Source organism: Myotis lucifugus, unplaced genomic scaffold (assembly GCF_000147115.1).
Source record: "Myotis lucifugus unplaced genomic scaffold, Myoluc2.0 scaffold_649, whole genome shotgun sequence".
NCBI classification, from domain to species: domain Eukaryota; kingdom Metazoa; phylum Chordata; class Mammalia; order Chiroptera; family Vespertilionidae; genus Myotis; species Myotis lucifugus.
In genome coordinates, this window is record NW_005871697.1 from 314,777 (window position 1) to 322,276 (window position 7,500).

General features: G+C 52.7%; 1 pseudogene; it reads left to right on the forward strand.

Moving 5' to 3' along the window:
* Window positions 1-7,500, forward strand: part of LOC102418115 — a 26,230-nt pseudogene that overhangs the window by 6,298 nt on the left and 12,432 nt on the right.

Consider the following 7,500-nt stretch of genomic DNA (forward strand, 5'->3'; position numbering starts at 1 on the left):
GCCCCACCTTTGCTGGGGGCTGATGAGCTTCAGAGAACAGCCTCCTTGAGTCCTGATCAACCAGACAACCCTTGGAGGTCCTTCCCAGCTCTGCTTCCTATCTGTGACCTGTGTGGTTGCTTCCTCCCTGTCCAGGTGATGGTGTGGATCCACGGAGGAGGTCTGGTGGTGGGAGGGGCATCAACCTATGACGGGCTGCCCCTCTCTGCCCATGAAAACGTGGTGGTGGTGATCATTCAGTACCGCCTGGGCCTCTGGGGATTCTTCAGGTAAGATATTGGACTCCGCACAGCACATGGGCCCTTGAAGTGAGGGTGGCAGGACCCAGCTCTGGTCATGTTATGTCAGTTCCCCAAGAAGGCGTCCAAATCCCTTCATAAATGGGCTCAACACACTGTCTCATTTCCCAACCACACTCGTCCACCTGCCTCTGAGCTTTTGCGTGTGCTCTTCCCTCTGCCTGGAATGCTTGTTCTACTTGACCCACTCCTATGCATCCCATAAGGCCCAACTCCAACGTTCCCGCCTCTGAAATGCTCACCTCCTTTTTACCTGTGCTGCCACAGCACACGGCACACCTCTGGAATGACAGCATCACAGCAGTTAGAGCGGCAGGTTCAACACCTCACCTCTCATGGGAAAGGAGGGAAGGGCAGACTTGGGCGGGAGCTCAATGAATGCTTCTGGGTGATGGAACGTGTGTCTGGAGCTGGGAGGTGTCAGAGCATCTGATTCCAGAGGACAAGCCTCTCAGGAGGAATGTTGGGGTCACTCGCCCTGTTTGCTTCCACTGTTGGCACGTGCATGAGCCAAAGCTAGAATCTTCTCCATGGAGTCCCCATGGAGCCAGGAGCCAGGGTTCCTTAGGGCAGAGTTTCTGGTAGGTTTTTTCAATGCACTGGCCCTGGGACCTTGGACCGTGCGATGGCTGATGGCCAGTTTGGAGGTGGGGTGGACACTCACTGGAAAGACCTGTAAGGCTGGAGGAGGGCGATACGGGAGTCAAGTCCCAGCATGCAATGCCTTCATTGAGACTCTTCATGTCTTTCACCCACCGGCCTGTTTCTCTGCTCCCCGTTACATTAAAACTGCTCCATCAGTTCTCCACACCTTCTCTCCTTCCAGCCTCTCCTCTCCCCACACCAGTCAGGTTTCTACTCAGACCACACCACTGGACTGTTCTGCTGGAGGTCTCCAATGACCCACCAGCTCTGGGCCCAACCTTGGCAACATGACCCCTCACACCTCTTTGAAGAACTTCCTTCTCTTGGCTGCATGTTCTGCATTCACACTTTTGTTCATGGACCCTGGGGCCTTTGCACGTGCTATCTCTGTCACCTGGAATTCCTTTCTTTGGATATTTGCAAGGTTCTTGTGCTCATTCATTCAGATCTCTACTCAGATGCGGCTGCCTCTGAGAGGCCTTCCCTAGACATCTGATCTGAAATAAGACCCCACTGCCCCACCCCTGCCTTTTCCCTGACCCTGTTTTATTTACCCTGAGAGCACTTTCGCTAACTGGTGTTATGTTCTTATATGTACCTGTTTATTTGTTGACGATCTGTAGTGTGAGCTCCATGTAGTTAGAGATTTTGCCTATTTTGCTTCAGGCTCTTAGAACAGTGTTTGGCACATAGCAGATACTCAGTAAGTACATGCCAGGTGAATGAATGGAGAGCTAAACAGACAATGCTACACCTGTGAGTCTGGGCTGTGGAGGGCTCACCTAGAGCCCCCAGCCCAAGCTATGGTCCTGGGAATCCAGCCATGATGACTCTAACCCTCCCCCGCCCCCTGCCCCACACTGTTCTCTTACCCACAGCACAGGGGATGAACACAGCCGGGGCAACTGGGGTCACTTAGACCAGCTGGCCGCGCTGCGCTGGGTCCAGGACAACATTGCCAACTTCGGAGGGGACCCAGGCTCTGTGACCATCTTCGGAGCATCCGCGGGAGCTGAAAGTGTCTCTGTTCTTGTAAGTGTTTCTGGCCCCGATGTGGGTACAGATGGGCTCCCTGGGAAACCGGCTTACCATTATTAACAAGACCTGGGTTCAAGGCTGGCCCTACTCTGCACAGAGCAGACAGTGGAAAGCTAATGGCCCCACTCTCCCCTGGGAGCTCAGGGCTCCGCTAGCATCCTGGGGCCATAATCATCTCCAGCCCCGGCCTGCAACATTCCTCCTGGCTTGGTTGAGTTCCTAATCCCTTCTCCACGAGGACTCTCCTCGCTTCTCCTGGGGAGCAGGGTGGGTATAAATTATGAAGAAGAGGAGGCAGCTGTGAGAGTTGGGCCGAGTGTCTCTGTGTGGCCTAAAGCCAGATCCACATGTCAGGAGGCCATGAGCACTCACTAAGAACAGGGGTCTTGTGGTTTGTCCACGCCCACGAAGGAGGACAGCAGTCTCTGTGAAGGCAGGAGGGAGCTGGGCTAGGGGAAGCAAGTGAGAGGGAGAAGGGAGGGGAGGGGGGTGTAGGGGTGGGGATGAGACAGGGAACACAGACACACCTGGGAGCCTGGTGTGGGAGATGGGGCCAGAGAGGACACAGAGAGAACCAAGACGGAGAACCAGAAGAGAAGGTGCTGGGAGCTGCCAGAACCCCTCCAGCTGCCTCACAGCTGAGCAGAGTGTCTGTGCTGCTACCATATTTTAAAACACGTTTGCTTTCATAGCTAAATACTCAGAGGAAGCTTTTATATTTTGTGAAGTAGAGAAAGAGGAGAGGTACAGATAGGCCCAAAGAAGAAAAGCAGGTCACCTACAATGTTATTACCCAGGGATAGTCACGATGGACATGTTGACACTTAATTTTCTAGTCTTTTTCTGATGACTCACCCTATCATCTATCTATCTATCTATCTATCTATCTATCATTTATCTATGATTTTTTAAATAAAAAATTTCCTTAACATTACAATCTAACATAAATATTTTCCTAACCATGATACACTCCCATAATTTTATTTTTATAGTATTCCATGGTAAGAATTAAAAAGTAACTTATTTACTCAATGCCATCATGTTGGAACCTGAGGTCACTGCCCACTTTCCCCATCATGAGCAGCACGGGCACCCCTAGACACCATCATGTGCCTCCAGGATCACTTTCCTGAGGGTGAGTTCTTAGGAATTGAAATGTAGACTCAGAACTCTGTCTTGAAAGTGTTACCAGGAATTGCCAAACTCTCTTTCAGATCTTTTGATGGTTACAGTCGGCGCTTGCCACACACTTCCTATTGTGTTCCTCGCTCTGTGCCCTTGGCTCTTACCAGCTGAGGTTTTCTTACAGAAACAGGGCCTCAGGGTCAGCTTGGGGAACAGGCCAGGCGGGGCCCTGTTATGTCCACTGAGCCCAGGGGAATGGGCCAGGATGGAGCTAGGGAAGCTCTTGAAGACCCCTCCCCGTGAGCCTCAACTCTCTTCGTCTCCACTCCCCTCCCAGGTGTTATCTCCCCTGGCCAAGAATCTCTTCCACCGGGCCATCTCTGAGAGTGGTGTGTCCCTCACCTCTTCCCTGGTCAAGAAAGACACCAAGGCCACAGCTCAGGTAGGTCTCATGCTGGGCAGCCCTTACCCCCTTTGCTCTGCTCCCCTGGAGTCCTCGGGGGCCTGCATTGCCATGGGATTCAGCTAGCGCGCCCAGATCATCCCAGAAGAATGGCTGAGTGGAGGAGCAAGGAGACACCTCACCCTCCCTTCCAGTTTTACTTTGAGCAAACTGGGCCAGAGAGCCGACGCCCCTCACCGAGGTCAGCAAGGCATCAGGGCAGAGCGGGGACTCAGGCTCCTGACTGGCCTGCCAGCACCGTCACTGTCCATTGACCACACTCCCTAGAGTGTGCACGGTGGGCTGCCGGGCCGAGGGTGGGGAGTGGACTCTCATCACGTGTCATCTCTTGGAGGGCCTGAGTTCTGGGGACCCCGCCTCTGGCCACATATGGGCCTTGAGTGGTTTCTCCCCGAGGGGCCTTGTGACTAGGCTGGGTTCCTGGAGAATTTATTCGTCAATTCATTTGTTGCCTCAACAAATAATTTTTTTAAATATACATATTTTTTATTGATGTCAGAGGTGAAGAGAGAGATAGAGAGAGATGGAAACATCAATGATGATGAAGAATCATTGATCGGCTACCTTCTGCAGGCCCCACACTAGGGATCGAGCCTGCACCCTAGGCATGTGACTGCCTGGTTCATAGGTGGACGCTCAACCACTGAGCCATGCATTCCGGGCAACAAATAATTTTGATACAGCCAGAAACTTAGCAGCCTTCTGTGGCTTCCATTCTAATGGAGGAGACGGAGTAGCGACTACATAATCACACAGTTATACAATGTCAGCCGTGGCAGGAGCAGGAAGGAGAGGTACTTAACATCATGACATAATTTAAAAGGAGCTCTTGGTCCAGGGTGCAGGGGGAAAGGCTCCCTGAAGAAAGTGATCACTAATGTGCAATCCTCAGGATGAGCAGTAACCTGCTTGGTGAGAAATGAATGTCCGAGGAAGCAGGAGCGACGTGTGCAAATGTCCTGTGGCAGGAGGAAGTGTCAGAGAGAGAGAGAGAGAGAGAGAGAGAGAGAGAGACTGATGATGCCAGAGCAGAAAGAGCAGAGGAACCTGGAGTGAGATGAGGTTGGGGACATTGGCAGGGATCCTGCTGCCAGGGACCCTGAGGAGGACTTTGTCTTTATCTGGAGACTGTTAGGGATCCAAGGAAGGGAGTGCAACAAGGGGACGTGGGGCTCTACTGAGGAGCGCCCACAGGAGTCTGGGGTGGGAGCGTTTTAGTTTGGCTGTGAGAGTGGTTTCCTGGTTCAGTGGGGGCAGCCGCCAGGCTGAAAGGGGCTGGCTGGTAGAGAGGAGGGGAGGAAATGAAGAGGGCAAGAATTTCGAGGTTTTCTAGAACTCTTTGGTTATAAACAACAAGTCCACTTGGCCAGGCTTAAGTCAGGAAAGGGGGGATTTATTGAGAGGAAACAGGTGGCAGAGATGGGGCAGATTCTGCTGTCACACAGGAACTAGAAATTGGCCAACGAAGGGAATTTAAGACTTTTTATTCTTCATAGCACCTTCCCCTAAGCTCCCCTTAATGTACTCTCGCCACACCCGCCATGGAAGAGCCTGCTTTCTTCTCTCTGTGTCAACTTCTCCTCTGGCCGCACTGTGCACGATTCACTAGATAGAGGCCAAAGGCTAGTAAGAGGATGAGCCGAGATTTGAAACCAGACAGTGGGATTCTGGATGCCATGCCCTAAAGCCCACTCCATGCTGCCCCTCTTCAGACATCCGGCTTTGAGAGCCTTTGGCCATTTTAAGAGAGAGAAGGATACTGGCACAGAGTTGGCGGAATTGGCATGACTGAGGCCCAGGGCCCACGCCTGCTGGTCCAGAGAACTGTCTGTAACCCCCCCCCACCCCCCCACGCTCCCCCTCCTCTCGCGCTGCCTTTAGAAGTTAAGGTTGGGATGGAACATCAACTCGTTGACAGGAGGGACACGGCTCTTGAATGCTGCTGTCCCCTGTGATTTCTGCAGCAAATCGCTACCTTTGCCGGCTGTCAAACCACCACCTCGGCGGTCATGGTGCACTGCCTGCGCCAGAAGTCGGAGGAGGAGCTCCTGGAGACATCGCTGAAGATGGTAGGTGCCTCCCTTCTCCTTCCACACAGGCCCGCCCTGCCCTGGGAACTTGGCCTCAGGCTTTATCATCTCAGCTGCCCCCTTGTCCCAGAAACACTGCCTGGGACAGGGTCTCTCCTCTCTGGAGTAATGGCTCCTCTCAACCTAAATAGGGAATTTATTTTCTTCTCTTTTATTATGAAACTAGAGGCCCAGTACACAAAAATGTGTGCACTTGGGAGGGTCCCTCAGCCTGGCCTATACCCTTTCGCAGTCTGGGATCCCTCGGGGAATGACCACCTGCTGGCTTAGGCCCACTCCCCATGGAAGTGGGCCTAAGCTGGCAGTCAGATATCCCTCTGGCAGCCCGGGAGCCCTCGGGGGATGTCCACTTGCCAGAGGGGAGCAGGCCTAGCTGTAGTCGGACATCCTTAGTGCTGCTGAGGAGGCGGGAGAGGCTCCCACCACCACCGCTGTGCTGGCAGCCATCAGCCTGGCTTGTGGCTGAGCAGAGCTCCCCTGTGGGAGCGCACTGACCACCAGGGGGCAGCTCCGGCATTGAGCGTCTGCCCCCTGCTGGTCAGTGTGTGTCATAGTGACCAGTGATTCCCAGTCTCTCTGCTGTTAGGGTCAATTTGCATATTACCTTTTTATTATATAGGATAGAGGCCTGGTGCTTGGGTGGGGGCCGGCTGGTTGGCCCTGAAGGATGTCCCGGATCAGGATTGGGGTCCCGCTGGGGTGCCTGGCCAGCCTGGTTGAGGGGATGAGGGTCATTTTCAGACTGGCCACACCCCTTCAAGGTGGGTGTCCCCCCTGGGGTGCCTGGCCAGCCTGGGTGAGGGGCTGATGGCTATTTGCAGGCTGGCCACAGCCCCTTCAGGGTAGGGGTCCCTGCTGGGATGCCTGGCCAGCCTGGGTGAGGGGCTGAGGGCCATTTTCAGGCTGTCCACTCCCCCTTCAGGGTGGAGGGTCCTGCTGGGGTCCCTGGCCAGTCTGGGTGAAGGGCTGATGGCGGTTTGCAGGCTGGCCAAGCACCCCAGCAGGGACCCTCACCCCATGAGGGTGTGGCCATCCTGGGTGAGGGGCTGATGGCTGTTTGCAGGCTGGCCAAGCCCCCCAGCCACCCAAGCTCCCAGTGGAGGTTGGCTGGAAGCAGGTATCTGGTATTTATTTAGCTTCTATAATTTAAACTTTGTTGAGTTTTGTGGAGGCTGCAGCTGGCCCAGGCAGGCGGGAAGCCTGGCTTCCTCTATTGCCGGGGCAACCAAGCCTGCTTGCTCCAGCTCTGTGGCTGCCGGCTGCCATCTTAGTTGGGTTAATTTGCATATACTCGCTCTGATTGGCTGGTGGGCGTGGCTTGGGCATAGCAAAGGTAGGGTCAATTAGCATCTTTGTCTTTTATTAGTGTAGATACCTGAAATGTTAGCAAAGCCAAAAACTAACATAATGATCAAGAATCCTCCAGCTCGGTCAAAATGTACTATGGTGCCATTCTTGTTTTCAGGGATATTTTTTTAAAGAAATTAGACACTCTTTACTCCTAGAGGTAACTACCATCCTGAATTTGAGGAAGGGGGATATCAAGAACAAAGATTTCAGAAAAGTTGTCAAAATGTTTCTTGGTTAATTTAGAAATGATCACTTATGACCCAGTGATGGCCCAAGTTTCTAGATTTTCTGAGACCCTGCCTCAGTTGTGATCCTAGGCTAACCATCCATCCATTCATCGTCGTTTTATCTGTCTATCCCTCTACAAATATATCCAATTCATCAATATCCTTTTCTCATCCTAATATCGATCTAACAATAACTTTTATTTATCTATTATCAATCGTTCATATATCATCCAGTCACCATATCTCTTTATTCAACATTCATC